This window comes from Emydura macquarii, unplaced genomic scaffold (assembly GCF_026122565.2).
Source record: "Emydura macquarii macquarii isolate MOO-44397 ecotype Brisbane River unplaced genomic scaffold, CSIRO-AGI_Emac_v2 contig_3240, whole genome shotgun sequence".
NCBI lineage: Eukaryota > Metazoa > Chordata > Testudines > Chelidae > Emydura > Emydura macquarii.
Window position 1 is genome coordinate 3229515 of NW_027133377.1, and position 18566 is coordinate 3248080.

Consider the following 18566-nt stretch of genomic DNA (forward strand, 5'->3'; position numbering starts at 1 on the left):
TGTGTGGATCCTGCTGCTGCACACTAAAACATCTGTACTGCTGTAGTGTAATGTTTCAAACTATGGAACTTTTAGTGTGTGGCAGTAGGGTCCACATGACCACTTAGTGCACAGCATGCTGTACATTCACACCCCAGTTTGTTGTGCACTGAATCTCCATATAGACAAGTCCTAAAACTCCGTGTTTTAACCTGCATCATACTCAAAGAGTAGTTATCAATGATTTGCTGACAAACTGGGAGGGCATATCTAGTGGGGTTCCACCAGGGTCAGTCCTGGGTCTAGTACTAGTCAATATTTTCATTTATTACTTGGATAATAGAATAGAGAGTATGCTTATAAAATTTGTGAATGATACCAATCTGGAAGACATTGTAAGACCTTTGGAGGGTATGTTTAGAATTCAAAACAACCTTGATAGATTGGAAATTTGGTTTGAATTCAGCAAGATTAAATTCAATAAAGATAAGTGCAAAGTACTTCACTTTAGGAAGGAAAAATCAAATACACAATTACAAAATAGGGAATAACTGACTAAGTGGTAGTACTGAAAAGAATCTCGGGGGTATATGGGTTCACAGTGTGATGCAGTTGTGGAAACTAATATCATTCTGAGATGTGTTAACAGGAATGTTGTGTGTCAGGCAAGGGAGGTAATTGTCCTAATCTATTTGGCACTGATGAGGCCTCAGCTGGAGTACTGTGTCCAGTTCTACATGCCACACTTTAGTGAAGATGTGGGCAAATTGGAGAGAGTTCAGAGGACAGCAACCAAAATGATACAAGATTTAGAAAACCTGACCTATGAGGAAAGTTTACTGGGCATGTTGAGTTTTGAGAAAAAAATATTGAGTAGAACCTAATAACAATATTCAAATATGTTAAGGGCTGTTCTAAAGCAGACTGTGATCTAATGTTCTCCATGTCCACTGAAGATAGGACAAGAAATAAAGGGCTTAATCTGCAGCAAGAGAGATTTAGGTTAGATATTAGGAAAAGCTTTTTGTCTCCAGTGGTAGTTAAACTTTGGAATGGCTTCCAAGGGAGGTTGTGGAATCCCCATCATTGAAGGTTTTTAAGAACAGGTTGGACCTGTCAGGGATGGTCTAGGTTTACACAGCACAGGGGGCTGAACTTAATGAATTCTCAAGGTCCCTTCTAGCACTGCATTTCTATGATTAGACACAGGTAGTTTAGTTTACACAATGACAGTAATAGCATTTTGCCCTTCTGTAACACCTTCCATCCAAAATCTCAAAGCATTTTACAGACATCCATGTATTAAGCCTCATGACAGCTCTGTGAGGTAGTTAAAAATGTCCCTGTTTTACAAATGGGGAAACAGAATGACAGAGATGGTTAGTAACTTGCCAAAATTCATGCAGAAAGTCTGGGTCCAAGACAGGAATAAAATCCAAACCTCCTGATTACTAATCCCATGCTTAACTCTGAGCCTATGCTTCCTCTCCACTAATATACATGATACTATGTACAAAGTTATGGGCTGTCCGTCACCTGTCCCATCCTTGCTTACAAACCCTAGCAACAAATGACTTAAGGACAAATCTTTGTTTCCTGGCTTTTGTCAGATTAAGACAGATCTCAAATGTTATTTTAATGTAACCTTACAAAGATCCTGGTATTAATTTTGTGTTTATTGCAGTTGTACTGACCCTAATGAATTTACTAGAATGCATCCAACAGATGTCACAAATATTTCCAATGTAATTTAACATTCGTAAATATAATTTTTCTTTTCTTTTCTTTTCTTTTAAAAAAACATTTTTGAAGTGAATATAGGGCTAATGAAAGATGCTGGACTGACAGCCCTGGAAATTGAAGAGTTTTACATATCCACAGAATAGATACAAGAGCAGTACAAGCTTCCCCAACACTTGCCCTCGCCAGTACTCCTTAAACCTAACCTAAAGGGAGCAACTTCATTAGAAGGCAGTCTTTTTACCAATTAAATTCTTAGTCTTTTCTGCTGGGCTGCCAACAAGGGGTTAAGTAAACTCACGGAAAAGAAGGATTGCTCAGTGTTTAGTTCCTTGAAGCAGGGACTATGTTTTCTTTAGAGTTTGCACAGCACCTAGCACCAGGTGGCCAGCTCTTGATTGGAAGCAATACATATAATAATTCTTCATGTCATAAAATGCATTACAACTTAATAATAATAATTCATGTCATAGGTAATATAAAATTACTGATTTGAGGGTGGGTTCTGATGGATTCATATACTTTAAAAACTTTAGAAAACAGTTAAGGTTTTTCTTAGTTGTGACATAAATAAAGCAAATGTTTTCAAAGGTTTATAGGTGCCCCGGGGCACTCTTAGTCCTCTCTTAATGTGTTAATTTATTACTGTTACAAGTTCGTAAGCTGTGAAATGTATTGGTCTCAAAGCTGATGGCTATAACTTTTGAATATGAATGAGAGCTCTTTAGCTGCTATTTACCTTTGTTTTACAAGGTATCTTTTTGTCTTTGCATCATTTAACCTCAAAAATATGGCAGAGTTAGTCAGGCATATAATGCTTTTTTCATACATTTTTCAAACCCTCACTTTGTTAACTTTTCAATGAAGGAATATGTTGAGCTCTCTCCACTCATGATGGTATTATTTTATAGGAGTAAAAATCAAATTAATATGGCCATCCATACTAATAAAAATAAGCCATAGCTTTCCTGAGAAAGGAAAACAGGGGTCTGGGAAACAGAAATTCTAGGTTCTATTCCTGGCTCTGCTATGACTTGGGTGAAATTCATCTGGGTGCAGTGGGCCTATGCACACTTGAATCCCACTTAAACCCTACTTCGATGACTTAAGTAGCACATAGGCCTTTTGCTGGACTTCTCCCTGTGTTTTTCAGCTTCCACATCTGCAAAATGACAGGGGTGTTGTGACGTTTAACTAATTAGATGTTTGTAAATTACCTTGAGCTTCCTAATTGAAAGGCACTACACAAAGTGTCACTAAGTATCTATAGTTCACCAGAAATGAGAAGCCATTATGGATAATGATTTAATGTTAATAATGGTGATAATATTAAATAGAATATAAAGATTAATATAACTTTTTATGGGCATAGTTTCTGGAAGTTCTGGGCTTGATGCAGGAATCACTTGATGACATTCTGTGGCTTGTTATGCAGGAAGTCAAGCTAGATGGCCACAATGGTCCCTTCTGGACTTAAAATCAATGGATCTGTGACTTAGTAGAGTAAAAACCCAGCCCCAACTTTCATTAAAGTTGGACAACTCTGAATCAGGGAACTGCAACTGTCTCTCTGTAGCCACTACTCTCCACTATGGCTGAATCAGGATCACTAATTTATTGTACATAACCCTTAGTTTGGCTGGACACATCACTATGGTCTCAACGTTTTCCTGAGCAGGCTCTCCTAGTTTATTCTGGGGATGGAATAGCATACAGAAAAACTAACATCCTACTTGGATGATACATAATTTTTGTTTTTCTTATCACATTTGTGACACTGGCGGACTGGGTGCCAGCTCCTGCCAAGGCCCCTCTGCCTCAAGGGAACCCTGACAAATGCATAGGTTGAATCAGTCTGGCTCACTTGTATGTTAGTATTTTTAAAACAGGTATTAGAATTATAGGAATGTGTTTAGTGTTTAGATTTTATTGAATGCTTGTGAGTTGCTGCATGCATCAATTTCACTTATAACATCTCTACACCATAATGCAAGGTAATATTTAAGTGATTGCATTGTAAGCCTCTATGACCATGTAAATCACCAGACAGGAGAGAGACATTAACTAGTGTGAAGTGCCAGTCTCACCAGAAGGTTGAGGTGTTTGTTACATGCTGCCCAACAGGAAAGATCCATCGACACCAGATGTACTGTTGTAGGATAATAAAGAGGACAAAAGGTGTTTGTTCTTTTGCCCTTCACCCATGAAAAAGAATTATGCAAGTGAATTCCTCCCATTAGCTGAGCTTGGAGCTCAGAGGGAGATAAAAACCCCTAAGAAGAAGGAACTGTCTATGCTGCTTGGACTCTGGGATCAAGGTTTACTAGATGTAAGTAAGAGATCCTCAGTGCTTTGCCTGGGTTAGCTTGCTTATTACAAAGCTTCTATTATTTTTTGAAACTTAAGAATGTAACTCATTTGTGTATTAATCTTGTAAATAACTCTTGGTTCCTTTTTCCTACTTAATAAATCTTTATATAATTTACTATAGAATTAGCTACAAACATTGTCTTTGGTGTGAGATATAAAGTGCAGTTGACCTGGAGTGAGACTAGTCCTTTGGGACTGATAGTAACCTGAATATTGCTGTAATTCTTGGTGTAAGGGATATCTATCACAAAGATAGATCTATATGATGAGAAAGATCAGAGTACCCAAGCGCACTGTCTGTGAGCCCCTTTTTAGGCTGTTACAGTGGTTGAGGAGTTTACACTTGATAATTGGTTGGTGAAATCTAAGCAGGGCTGTGTGCAAGAGGGGGGGGCAAGCAGGGGCACAGGCCCAACCAATCGGCGGGGGCACAGAACTCCTCCAGGGCCAGGGCAGGGAGAGCAAGCTCCTCGCACACTGGACCGGGCTGGGAGATGACAGCTACTCTGGCCCTGGGGCTGCAAGGAGAGAGCCAGTTCCATTGGCTGCAGGATGGTGGAGGGAGAGCTAGCTCCTTTGGCCGAAGGGTGTGGGGAAGCCAGCTCCTTCAGCCATGGAGGGCACCGAAAGTGTCCCTCCAAAAGCAGCCAAAATTTTTATTCCTGTGCACGCCCGAGTCTAACTATAGAGTTCACAGTCATTTGGGGGTTTGTGCCCTTTTCCCTAGCAGTCTGTCCTGAGGAACCTGTGTGGCTCAAAAGCTTCTCTTTCACCAATCAGAAGTTTGTCTAATAAAAGATAGTACCTCACTTACCTTGTCTTTCTAATATCCTGGGGCTGACACAGCTACAACTATACTGCATGTATCTCCCCACTCTGTCAGGTCAGGAGATGACATGTATTAGGGGGACAGATTGGGAGCAAAGCCCTCAGATTCTCAGATAAATGGCTGCTGGCCAGGATTATAATGAGGAGGCAAGTGTGAGCTTAACCCATCCCATCCTCTTAAATTGGGACTGGGGCTCTTCTAGCACTACAGACCTGGACCAGGGGAAGACTGAAGAGATAGAAGGAGCTCAGTCTAGACATAAGAGAGAAAGGGGAAGAGCAGAAGTCCTGAGTGAGTTGGGGCCACTGGAGGGAAAGGAGAAGATGAGGAGAGAGACGGGAACCAAAATTACTCATCCTTAGAGTTCTAATGGTTAAAAGTCAGGTTAAACACTGGCTAGCATCCTAAAGGACTATCTCTCACTATGTATCTGTACAGTGCTGAGTACAATGAGACCCTGATTTTGACTGGGTGCACATACTACTCCTATGATTCCACTTGGACAGCTGTGCCCAACTGACCATTCCAAATGACAGTTTTGCAGAAAGGGTCTCCATTTCAGCCTTCAGACGGGGACAGGTGTGTTACATGTGATCTAATCTGTAGTGTTCTAATTCTATCATTGCACTGATAGAAGTTTGTTAGCTGTTTTATGTTGACTTTGGACATGGAGAACAAAATGGCAGTTAATTCTTCTTTACCTAAAGAGCTGATTAACAAAGATGACTGCTGAACACTGCCGATTTACTACAGAAAGCATGCAAAAAGTACAGCATATTGAATTAAAATGCCAAGGGATTTCTTTTGGTAACTAAACTGGTAAAATGCTTGCTTGGATATATAACTTTCATCTGCCTGGTCATGGTTTTGTTTACTTTTCACTGTTCTTGTGAGTTTCCAGGTCAAGCACAGACTAGGACTACCTTTCTGGAGTTTAGATGTTGAAAAGACCTTGATAAACTATGTGAGAATAACTTTCCAAATATTTTCAAGTCTTCTGGCATTGTTAAGAGCTCTGGAAAGAGTCTAACATTGGTTAAAAAACCATAAGAATGATTTTGAGTTCAGGATTTGTTCTCTCCAAGCAAAGTGTATACTGCATGCTGCAAGCTGCTGCAGGCTGTTTAACCTGAACAAGAGCTTCGTGTCTCTCTCACCAACAGAAGTTGGTCCAATAAAATAAATTACCTCATGTGACGCTGTCTGGATAAGGAATATCCATTTATAATATTACTGATACTAATATAGAATTTCAATAAATATCGTATAGGATATGCCATGCAAGGTTTTGATGGAAAAGTCATGATTTGCTAAGATTGATAAACACATTTATATGTATGTATCAATTTTGTATTATAAGTTCTAAATATGTCTGGTATATTTGTGTTTCAAACTTGTGCTGTGTTTCTGAGTGATACCCCAGACAGGATGGTAGCAGCACTAAGCCTGCCTAATGGCCCATCAAGGGAAATTTACAATGAATCCAGTGAAAGAACCCAGGTGCTACACTTTGAGTCACCAGGACATATAGGAACATACCTATGGACAGGGGACTCTGAAGCTTTTCCATGTCATGTGCTGTGTGGCTCTGTTTGGGACAAAGGAAGTACAAGTCTCATGGCATCTGATTGCTTTGACCATTTAACATTTCTCTTCTAGTTTGTTTCTTTCCCTTTATAATAAACCTTTAGTTTGAATTACTGAAGGATTGGCTGGCAGCGTGGTATTTTGGGCAAGATCCAAATTTATATTGATCTGATAATGTGGCTGACCCTTTGGGGATCAGGAGAATATTTTGCTAAAGGGAATAGAGTTTTAAATAACTTACCTCTTTACTGGACCTAGTTGCTGATTGGGAGCCAGAAACTGAAATGCAATAAAGGGGGATTCTTGATAACCACTGTGGAAATCAGGAGCACACTTTGTTTGTGACCGGCTGAGGAATCTAACTTCAGTGTTACCCACCAGTTCTGGAAGAATCTGCTTTCCTTCTGCAGCCTGCCCTGACCTTGGCATTTTCAGTTGGTCTACTCTAGGTACGGACCGGTCACACCTTGCCTACCATGTCTCTCTAATATCCTGGTTACATGATATGGCTACAACAACACTGAACTTAACCTCTGGAAATTGGAAGTGGTAAAATATCCAGAGAGGGAGAAATTCAGTCTTGCGCAGAGAGCGAGTGCAAGATCTGTGCACCACTGAAGTCCCCTATTTCCCAGGCTTAACTGAAACTTATGTAGTATACATGCTCTGTGAAAGCAACTATAAAAACACAAAAGCTTAAACAATACAAGTTTTCACTAAAATATCATGTCATGCTTAGTCCCACTATCTTGTACTTTTGTACATTTCATCTCTTTCGGAAATAAAGGCCACGCTGTAATTGCAAATGACTGCACTATGCTGAGTTTGCTTTCTCATTTTCTGGTCTCTGGCATGTATTTAAATTTATTATTTTATATTTACTATATGATAGAAGTGCTGCTCACAGTTCCATAATTCAGGTTTCACTGCATTCCACAGTTAAAGCAGGGATTCAGCCACTGTTATATGTGAAGAATATAGTTTATCTTTCCCAAAATAATAGCACTTACTCTTGGAGTACAGAATTATTTTTTTGGAGAAATTACAAGTAAATTTGTTAATTAGTTTGTGAGTCAAAATTAATTAAATATATGATCATTAAAAAATTTAGTATCCAGTGTCAGACAGCTTTTATCCTGCATTATTTTAATAATGACATAACACAGACTCTTCAAAGTTATCTGTTAGTTGAAACTTGCTAAAATCTTGTGCATATGTCACACTTGATAAGTTTTAAGATTAAGGGTCATTTTTTGCCACCATTCTTTATAAATTCTTAAAGTTTCTACTTGAGCCAACAAATAACATTCTACTTCAAAGAATTCCACATAGAACTGTTTCCTTTCAAAATGGCTGTCATCTCCCATTGTTCTCAATGGGACTGAGGTCAGAATTTGGCTATGGTTAGGCAGCCACTTTGTTCTCAATTAGACGAAAGCCATAAGCTGCTCTTATGGATGTTGATTTCACTCTCAGGGCAAACAATGGAAGGTGGTGACCATTTTGAAAGAGGACACCATAACTGAGCTTCTCTGTGACCTCAGATCGAATGAGAGCAATGGAAAAAGGCAGCTATTTTGAAAGAGGCAATTCTTCAAGAGTTTTTCGGAAGAAGAAGATGTTTTTACACTATCCTCTGCTGGCAGATAAATTTTCAGTTGTAAAAAATAATGTCAAAACATTATCATTACTCCTAAACATTTATTTTCAAAAGCAATTCATTGCTTCAGATTTACTCAGCAGAGAGGATTGGAAGAGGAAACTGAGAGTCAGGATGGGAATATACAAGAGAGAAGGGAAAATGATGTGTATGTGTGCTGGGGAATGTGGGGTGCAGGATTGAGAGGAAACCTTCAGCAGGTGTATGCAAGGGCATGTGGAGGACAAAAGGAAGTGGGGACTGGCATGGAGGTGTTCATGGGAATATAGGTCGGTGCAAGAGGCAGAATTTGGAGGACAGGATCAGGGGAAACCAAGGAATTCATTCCAGCTGCTTTGCGCTGTTCAGTGACGCAAAGAGGAGGGGAATTAAAAGAGAAAAAAAATGTATCCTAAAAAATCAGTTTAATCTATTCTGTGACCACAAACCCTAAAATACTTTAATTATAATAATTAGGGTCAGAGTTAAGGTTGTTTGAGTGCTCTGACTGCATTTCCATACCCTGAGTACGTTTGGATTTCTTTTCAATTTAATCTTGTTTCTGAATTTCTTGGGTTGATCACACTTGATTTTGGGATAATTGAAACATCTCTGTAATGTCTTTTAGTCTAAATTACCGATACTGTGAACCTTAAATCCATTTTAACACCTTGGAACATTTAGACATTCTGTGAGAAACCTGAATTCTAGGCTTGACCTTTTCTTAATACGGAGACTGGATGTATATATAAAATGTATTTTGTAACTTCATTGTCTATTGGCACTGATCTGTATAACTTTCCTTCAGAGATTACAAATGGATGTGCTTTCACTTTTTTTTAAACGTAACTTGTACAAAACATTGCTATTTTCTTTGGCTCCCAAGGAGTACTTTACAGAGCTGAGCTGTAATAAATAAACTGTTTTTGACTATTAAATTCCCCATCTTCCAGATGTGAATGTTTTTATTGTCCTTGTTGGTGCTAGGCAGGATTCAGAAGTTTATGTTCATTGTCAGAGCATCCTTTCCCCATCTAGATACATTACTTTCCTCTGTCATTATCCTGACAAATACAGATACATTCCTTTATTTATGCCTTCGTTTCACTAAGGAGTTGATTATTATAATGCATTAATAGTTTGCCTTCCATAGAAAGTATTGCAAGATATCCATAAATTTGTATACTCTCTTTCTTATCTTTGAAATATCAACGCATCTTTCCAAATCTTCAGCCTTTCCACCAACTTGCGTCAAGAGTGTAGCCAAAAGATAGGGAGAGAAGTTGATCTCAGCATCTGTAAGAAATATTAAAATGCAAACATGCTGCCATAATTTTTCTGCTAAATGGCAGGAAAGAATTAATCCAAAGGCATTAGAAATAAGGTGTAAATTGACAACAAGGGTAGTTAACCATTGGAACAGTTTACTGGGTTGGTGGATTCTCCATAACTGACAATTTTCAAATCAAGATTGGATGTTTTTCTAAAAGAGATGCTTTAGGAATTATAATATCTATGCCCTGTGTATTACAGGAGGTCAGAGTAGATGATCACAGTGGTCCCTTCTTGACTCAGAATCTATGAATTTCTGACAAAGATTCAGATACTATCCTGAATTTGTGCATCCCTGCACCCTTCCATTTACCGGAAACTGGTTCCATTCATAAAAATGAATGCTGCTCCTTTGACTGGGTTGATAGTATGGCTCAGGACAAGCCTGCCTAATTGTCATGGTCTGGAAACTGGCTATTTTGAAATTAGCCTGTGTGGCATATGTGACACACATGAAATAGTTATAGGGAAGATCTGATTGGGAACAATATAATCCTTTTAGTGTATGTTCAGATGATATGTGTTTCTGATATGGTATCATTTGTTCTGTCTTAGGCAGGTCAGTTAAGTTTCCAGTAAATTTAGGTAATTTTCTTCCAATTTGCATCTTGACTCAGAGACATATTTTACCTTCCCATGGAAAAAATCATCGCAGCGCACAGAGAGCCTAGGAAACTGCACAAGGTATATCTTGCAGTTTCCTTCTAGTGCTTCCCTCAATCGGAGTGGTTTGGAGAGCCCTAGGTTGGGCAAGTTGTCTTCCAAACCCAAGGACAGCATAACAAAGTAAATTCTGCTCTGGATCTTATACTCTCTTCAGAGAGGGTCTGGCCCTCATTGGTATCATGCTGGATTCCCCTCTTCCCTAGCAACATGACTATCTCTGGTGTTACATTCCCCCTTGCAGCTACACAGAAGAACCCACACTAAGGTTTTGTGCTTAGTGTCTGGCTTTGCTCCCTGAAAACAAATGAAGCCAACATAGGAGAGAGGGGGCTTCTGTTAGTTTGCTGCACATCCTAACCCACCATGGCTGTTCCTCTGCTTGTCATACATCAGGCCTTTAATTTATATTGCTCCAAACACAATACTCTGGATACTACTTATTTACTACTTGTTCTCAGTCCAGGACCCAAAATGGGTGTGCAAAAGTGTCTCACCATTTCAGTGCAACCTCCCACCAACCCCCAGTCCTTGTGTGCTATAGTTATTTATACAACTGTAAAGTGAGTGGAAAAGACCACCAAGCTGATCTGATAGCATTTTACACCTACTTTGTACTTGTGTAAATGACTACATGAGGTACAAAGGGTCAGAGAATCAGATCCCATTGCCTTTGAGAAATGTCCAAAGTTATTCAGACTTGTTTTAACCAACAGCAGGAAAAGAACAGTCTGCTTGGTTGTTTGGTCTTAGATTTTGGGTTGATGTTCTGCTCTGGGTCTTTGCTAGGGACATAAATGGGAGTCAGGCATGTAGATTTTGGGGCAGGAGATAGCCCATAGAATGTATGGTAGCTTTATTTTAAATTGGCAAAAGGCAGCACTATAGGCATTAAAACCCTCAGTCAGTCTCCATTTCAGGAAAATATAAAATACGTGGACTTCACTTTGTAATTGAATTTGACTTTGTGAAGCAAAATTTGTGATTTGAACTTCAAAGTTCCAGATTCTTTCTAAATCAAATCCAAACTACAGGTGCAAGTTTCTCACAGTTAGGAATGAACAAACAGAAATGTCCCAGTGAAAACATAATCACAGTGTTACCTTATGTATCTCATTATTTTGCATAGTAGCTTAGTAAATATCTAAGAATTTTGACTACAGTTTATAAATAACAGCTGTAAAATAACAGCTGGCAGCCAAACAGCTCAGATTATGAGAGTGCTTCTGAGAGCCTGGACTAATCCTAGCCAGCCTGTAATCATCTTTAAAATTTGTTACCTGGGAGTCAATAAATGAGTTTGAAAGAGGCAGAAAATTGCTTCATGGGGTAAATGAAATCTAAATAACTAGAAAAAGGTTGTAGTCAACTGGTGTTTTGCCTGAGTGAGGGCTGCAGTATTTAGCTATAAATTGGCAGTGATGCTGGCTAAATTCAGCTGAAACAGGGTCTGCAGTTCATCAGTTCTGACATCCAGTAGGTGTCATTGCAGTCAACTGAGATTATCAGTCAAGGAACACAGGGATGATTTGTCAGAGTGTGGGGTAAAAGTTGGGAAACTCAAGTTGAAATGTGTGATTTTAAAGCTGTAAATCTGTGAGACCTTTAGGAAAAGAATGCCTCTACTTATATTCAGATTTCTCCAAATATCAGAACTGCAATTTCTCATCAGCAGCCTCATCCTTTAGAAGACATCTATATTTACTTTATAATAGACACAGGAAAAATAGTAGAATGAGTTCATTTTAAAGCTCTCTCTACAGAACTGATTAGAGCAAACAGGAGCGTGCTCTATATATAAAGGAAAGATGGTCAACCTAAATAAGCTAGAGTTTTGATAAATTATTTCCAAAATACTATTTTAATTTGTAATAGTTGGCCTTTGATTTGCTTTACTGGCTGGTTTATAAGTTGCTACTACTGTCTGTTACTGAAAATACTTTATAATGGGCCAAAGAGTTAGGATGATGGGGCTAAGGGAGCAGCCAGCTGATATTAGTAGTTTATTAGTAAGGACCTTCTCCTACAACCCTTTTTCACAGGAGTAGTTGCATTGAAGACAATGGGATTACACACAAGAGTAAGGATAATTTAAATGAGTAAGAGATGCAAGTTGGAGCCTTAACTTTGTAAATTATGCTTAAAAGAATGATATTTCACATAAGTCATTGTACATTTGAAGAAAAATGTTTGAATTCCATGGATCATGAAGTCATTCAATACAAAAGAAGATTTCTCTATATGAAACATTTTTCTTGGGGGGCCACATCTCTTTTCTTAATGAAATGACTGTGATTTTGTCAGATAAGTCTGACTAACAGTCATGACATTGTGGGCCAGGATTTTAGTTTCAGACTCTTTATTAGAATATCATACACCGTGATAAAATTATCATGCATTCTGAGTACGTAGCACCTCATTAAAAACTAGCACTTCATTGATAAGGAAGAACTCAGTGGATCCCATACACCTATATTCATGCGAGTAATCTGTATCCTGGCAAGATGCTCCACTGACTACTTGGGTCGACTTCAAAGGCACTGTTCACATAAGAGTAATTCACATGACTAAGGATTGCATGACTGGGCCCTAAATTAGGTATTTGGGAATGCAGCATAGCAAAACTCAAATTCCACATGTCCCCAGCATACCCATTTAAGAATAAAAGCTTAATTTTTCTATAGACAACATGTGAGGGCTTTATTCCTTAGCTCTCACACAGTTCCAAATCATAAATGGTTTAGATAGCTTGAATGAATGAACCATGAATAAAATAAAAGAGAACAATAAATTAACAGTGAAAAAGAGTTACTCATCTTAACATTCATTAAACAATACAAGCTAAAACAAAAAGATATGTCAGCTATGTACAGTATTTCCAGCAGAGCAACACAAACAGAGAACATAACAGATAATAGTTCCTCTCCACCACCCCAACAAATCCTGGGATATATAAGCATATTTCCTTCTGCAGATATTACAATATCAACAAAAGAAGTACCTTAAAAGAAAATTCCTGATGAAAGAAAAAAAACCAACAAAAAGTTTAAAAGGTATCTAAGAAATGTTGGACCAGTTCCATTGGCTTATATTGAAATGGGTGTAAATAAGCAAATGCAGTCAAATCATTCTGTTTTTCCTCGTGAAATCCCATCTATGTAATGCTCTGGTGAGAAAACCAACCAAGGAAGAACTATTGTATTCAGATGAGCTGTGAACTGAGTCAAACAGGTTGGGCTGAAAAATTCAGTATTTAATTTTTTATCTTATTCCATTTTCTCTTAATTTGCACCTTCTCCAACTGTTTGTTTCTGCTATTGTTATTCCTGTTATGAGCAAACAGATATTTTCAATCATGATGGCTTTTATTTTAGATTAGAATAACAAAGCAAGAACAAAAGTAAGGTTTCAATGAATGAGTCCTGTATGTTTATCTCGCTTCTGTGGCAGTCTGCACTGAACTGAACACATAAGGGCTGCCTGCAGACAGCAGTGTTCTTAGCAAGTTAAAGGTGCAGGACACTGGCTAAAAAAGAATACAAATTTCGTAGCTAAATACTACAAATTATCTATTGTATGAAGGTACCGGACTTGCTCAATTCACTCCAGTACTAACGGTAGTGCTACCTAGTACAGAAAAGCTGTGAAAAGATGCTATTAGAGTTATGTAAATGCTATCCTCACTTGGAGGCTTCAGTAGCAGACCTGGTCAATGTTGCCTTTTAGCCTTTTAGACCTGCTAATCTTAGTCCATTTTTGACATCACTTCAGAATTGCAAAAGAGCAGAACTACTAATCAAGTCAAAATCAATAATGGTTGGTCAGATTGTTACTCCGTTTTCTGTTGCTTTTATGTATCTGTAATTCCTCTTTGAGAAATCATCCAGTTTCTTTCTTTCTTTCTACCCCAGGTACAGTGATAAAAGAATGGAAATATGAGAAGTGATCTTTATTATAAAGACTGGATAGGTGAGTGGGGGTTAGTAAAACACACAATGTGTGCCATTTTGGTTCAGGATACAGTGTGCTGTCAAATAATTCTTGGGCTTCTACTATGTTACTGTAGCTTTATGTGGGGGTAACTCCTGTGATGCCAGGTTGAATCAGGCCCCTTTTCTTGATTTTGAAAATCAAAAAATCTATTAAAAGTTAGGGAAAACTGCCACTAATCTCTCTTGGATAATACCGAGAAAGGACGACAGGATTGGGAACCAAATGAAGATCTGAATGTTTTATTATATAATTTCTAATTACACATAAAAGTTAATATAATTTCTAATTATATATAAAAGTTACTAACATGGTAGGAAAAAGCTAAAGGTAAAATCATTTAATAACTTGAATAGAAAAAACCCCTCCAAAATTCCCAGATGTGTAACTATAAAACAAACAGAAAAATTCCTATGTAACTCCAAAATTAACACTGATTTCTATAAAAAACAGAATTATGCATATTTCATTAATGAATCTGGGATTTATCCCTATACAATTATTTCAGATTGCTTTAATGTTAATGTTTAATGCTTTAACATTATTAGCTCTTTATTACTGTACTTTCTGTGGGGATTTTTTTAAACTTCCCTTTCCAGGATTAAAATAATTTATTTCAAATAAAGTGTTTTCTAATATCATAACATGCAAACTACAATTAACTTGCTCATTTCATAGGACATGTAGAGTAAATGATACATATCCCATTTAAGCCATCAATGTTTTGGTAGGTTGCATATAACTTTTATATAATTCCTGTCTAACAGGTAATGTGAATTTGAATTCAGGAAACCTCTTACCTAAATTAACAGATACTTTAATTGATTTTGGGTTAGACTGAAAATCTTCTTTTACGTGCTGCTTACCGAGGTCAGCTTTCTGCCTGTAATGATCAATAGTCCATCTCCTAAAACTAAAAATACTGGTCTGATAACTGTAATCCTGCCTTTTAACTAAGATAACTTCTCTAAGCTCAAGAGATAAGGATGCTCGACAATCTCCTTAGACATTGCAAAGATTATTTGCAAGATTAAGTTGACCCTATAACCTCTTCTTACACCCTTGGCTTAAAACATTTAGTTTTCTCCTATAGAAGTTGAGAGGAGCTGGTAACAGAGCTGCCCTAACAAATGTTCATTGAATGACAGATTGTAGAAGATATAGTTAAAGTCGATAAGAAACAGTTATGGCAACCAAGAAGTGTCTTTGTAACAAGGTTAATTTAATTTTTAAAAAGTTGTTTCAAATTTTTAGCCAATGACAATACTTTTTCTGATAAATAGGTACATGCTTATCCCCTTTCACATCAAGTGGCCATATATTAAACATATTTACCATGTTGGAACTGGTTTAGAGAAGCTGATATTATGGAATGAAGTCCCAGATGTTGAAATATTGGCTTTCCTATTGACTTGATGCCTTATTAACCCTCTTTGGCATGTACTTCTATCGGTGTATGTTCATCATTAAGTCATTATGGGCCAAAGCCTCAGCTGGTGTAAATCAGCATATCTCCATTGAAGTCACTATATTTTACTTCATCCACTACTGACATGCAGCCATTTCTGGAGTGAAATGTGGCAAGTGCTTAACAGAGCACAGCAACATACACCACAGGAAATGAAGATTAGCTAATAGAATGTGCAAAGGTAGGCAGAATGTAATTAACTAAATTAGAATTTGGTGACACGCCTTTCTCCTGTGAAGACATCATGAGATCTTTAATGATCACAGGTCAACTGTTTTATATCTCATCCAAAAGATAGCACAGTTAGCACCACGGTGTGCTGTGGTATCAGGCTGGAACACTGGTTCAGAACCAATTCAATGGGAAGAGTGTAACTTACTAAATCACCAATACAGTTTCTTACAGCACTTTGTTTTCCTTGGAGGCCTCCCATCCAAGTGCTGACCCAGCCTAATCTATTTTAGTTCGTAAAAATCTGATTTGCTATATCACTATGCCACTTTTTTAACCAAAAGGTGCTATTCTAATACTAGTACTTCTACTGATACTACTAAAAGTAGAAAAGAAGTCACAAAAAAGGGGAAACTCCCATTGGCATCATAGTCTATGTGTATGTTTATATGTCTCTGCATACTATATATGAAACACTGTACACTGACATATTTTTTCATTAGCCAGAATTTTGTATATTAATTATACTTAGTATTGTGTTATATTCTTTACATGCCTATGATAGTCAAGACCACTAGCATAAAGAGGCAGTGGTCTATAGGGAGCGATGTATAATTTTGCAACTGTGTTAACTATGTCTTTAATAATATGCATAGCCTTTTCTTTTTCTTTGATCGCACACATACTGGCACAGTTTTTAGTAGCACCTCACACATAATTGCATCTGCTTTCAACTCTACTTTTTAAATTAAAAAAAAGCACAACAAAAAATTCAAACTTTGTAGCATTAGCAATTTTAAAAATAAGAGTTGAATATCAGAAGCAGTACCCCATAGATGTGGATGAAGTGTTATTAAATATTGGCATTCACACTAATACTGGAGCAGGATGGGGAGGGCCAAAAGAAAGGTGAGTCATTCAAAGAATCATACTCTTCGTTGCTTTCCTTGCAACAACTGAAGATTTTCCCTTCCTCCTTCCTTTCTCTCCTCTTCCTTCTTCATTTCTTTTCCACACGGTGGATTTAATGATTCCAAATTGATTCCCAACTGACTGGTAGCAGTCTGGCATTGCTAGCTTCCACAGAGCGATGGCCACTCTCTTCTCCACTGTAAGAGCTGGTCCCAAGCGAGTATTCATGCGTTTCAGGGCTGGGAACAGCTCTGCGCAGAGTTCCAAGAAAGTGGCCTTTCACATACAAACGTGCTGCAGCCACTGCTTATCATCCCACACCTTCATAACTATGCAATCCCACCAGTCACTGCTTGTTTCCCGGGACCAGAAGTGGCACTGCACCAACTGCAGATGGTGCGTGACAGCCAGCAACAAATGGGAATTGTTTCATTCTATGGCCTGCAGCAGGGCATCTTGAGTAACATCACAATTTTCAGCGCTGCGGCCCCTGTCTCACCCTTGAAAATACTGCAGAATAAGATGTGAGGTGCTTGTGATGCTCACAATGATAGTGCAGAGCTGAGTGGGCTCCATGCCTCTCTGGCAATGGCGTGCGCACGGCAGATACTGAAGGGGTGCGAAAAAACATTAGTCTGTTTGTTTGGGACAAGAAAGGAGGGGGAGGGATGTTGCATCATGGGAGGACGATAACCTTCCCAAAATCCTCTGCGGCTAGTTGCACTGTTGGATAGCTACCCAAGGTGCACTGCTTTGAATGTCGACCCAAGAGGAGCTAGTGGGGATGCAATCCCCCAATGCAAGGAGCGTGGTGTGGTCACACTCCTACAACATCTAAAATTTGGCAGGTGAAGGTCGATTTAAAATAAATTGACTTTACTCCACATACACAGAGTTACCAATAAAGAAGGGGTGATTTTAAGCACTACCTTGGGCTTTGTGTGGTCTGTGGAGTGGAGGAAGGAACTCTGCATTCAGATACCCAGGGCCTAGGTGCTAATATATAACCATAAGGCAAATAGATTAGACCTCACCCCCAAAAGTAACTTGTTTCATTACAAAGCAGTGAAAACATTTATCCTGTTTGTTTCAAAATAGGTCTCTCCTTTCAGAAGTCAAGGAGGGGAAGGGAATTACCTTGAGAGGTTTTAGACATAGGTTTGGTTAGCCTAAGTGCCTAAAAGTTCATATATGGAAAAGTTTGAATTCTTAACTACACCTTTTAGAACCTCACATTTCTTAAACCATATGATCCTTCCTTCCTTTTACAAACCCAGCAACTCTCACCCATCCCTATAAAACACGCCAACAGTCTCGGGCTCACATTGTCTTATGCTGGGACGGAGGGGGTGGGGGGAATGGTGGTATTCTCTTCCACCCCATTCTCTCTCTCCCACTATTTGTGGGAGGCCTGCAGCACACACTTCCTCCAAATCCTTTCTCTTGTCATCTTCAGAGGGACAGGCAAATCTGCCCACTCTTTTTGTCTTCTCTGTGACCCTGTACATTTCTCTGGATCCAGCTGAGCTGCATCTGGCCCTTCAACACACTGAAGGGCAGAGAGGCCCAGGAGTCCTCTGTACTATGCAGAAGCGTGGGGCTAGCAATGTGCCACTACTTCACATGTGTAGCTTAATTAATTAATAATTATAAGAGCTTTGAAATCTTATGATGAAAGGCACAGTGATAGCACATTGTATTATTATATTCTTGTTTTTATTGTTATTTATTCTGGTAACTATTGTTAATTTGTCTTCATACTCCCACCTTAGTAAGACACAGATCACACCTAATTTAATGTTGTTGTTTCAGTCTTTCTGATTGTAGACTCAACAAGACAACAATGTATCCATTTACACATCGTCAAGGCTATCTTCAAATCCAAC

At 38.4% G+C, this 18566-nt stretch overlaps 1 long non-coding RNA gene across 1 annotated transcript in view; it reads left to right on the plus strand.

Annotated features, from left to right (window-relative positions):
- LOC137142667 (uncharacterized) overlaps window positions 1-18566 on the plus strand; it is a 42515-nt gene extending 23949 nt beyond the window's left edge. Inside the window, exons 2-3 of the long non-coding RNA XR_010916985.1 lie at window positions 14051-14108; window positions 18493-18566. This is a non-coding gene — a long non-coding RNA (uncharacterized lncRNA). The remainder of the gene's footprint in view (window positions 1-14050; window positions 14109-18492) is intronic.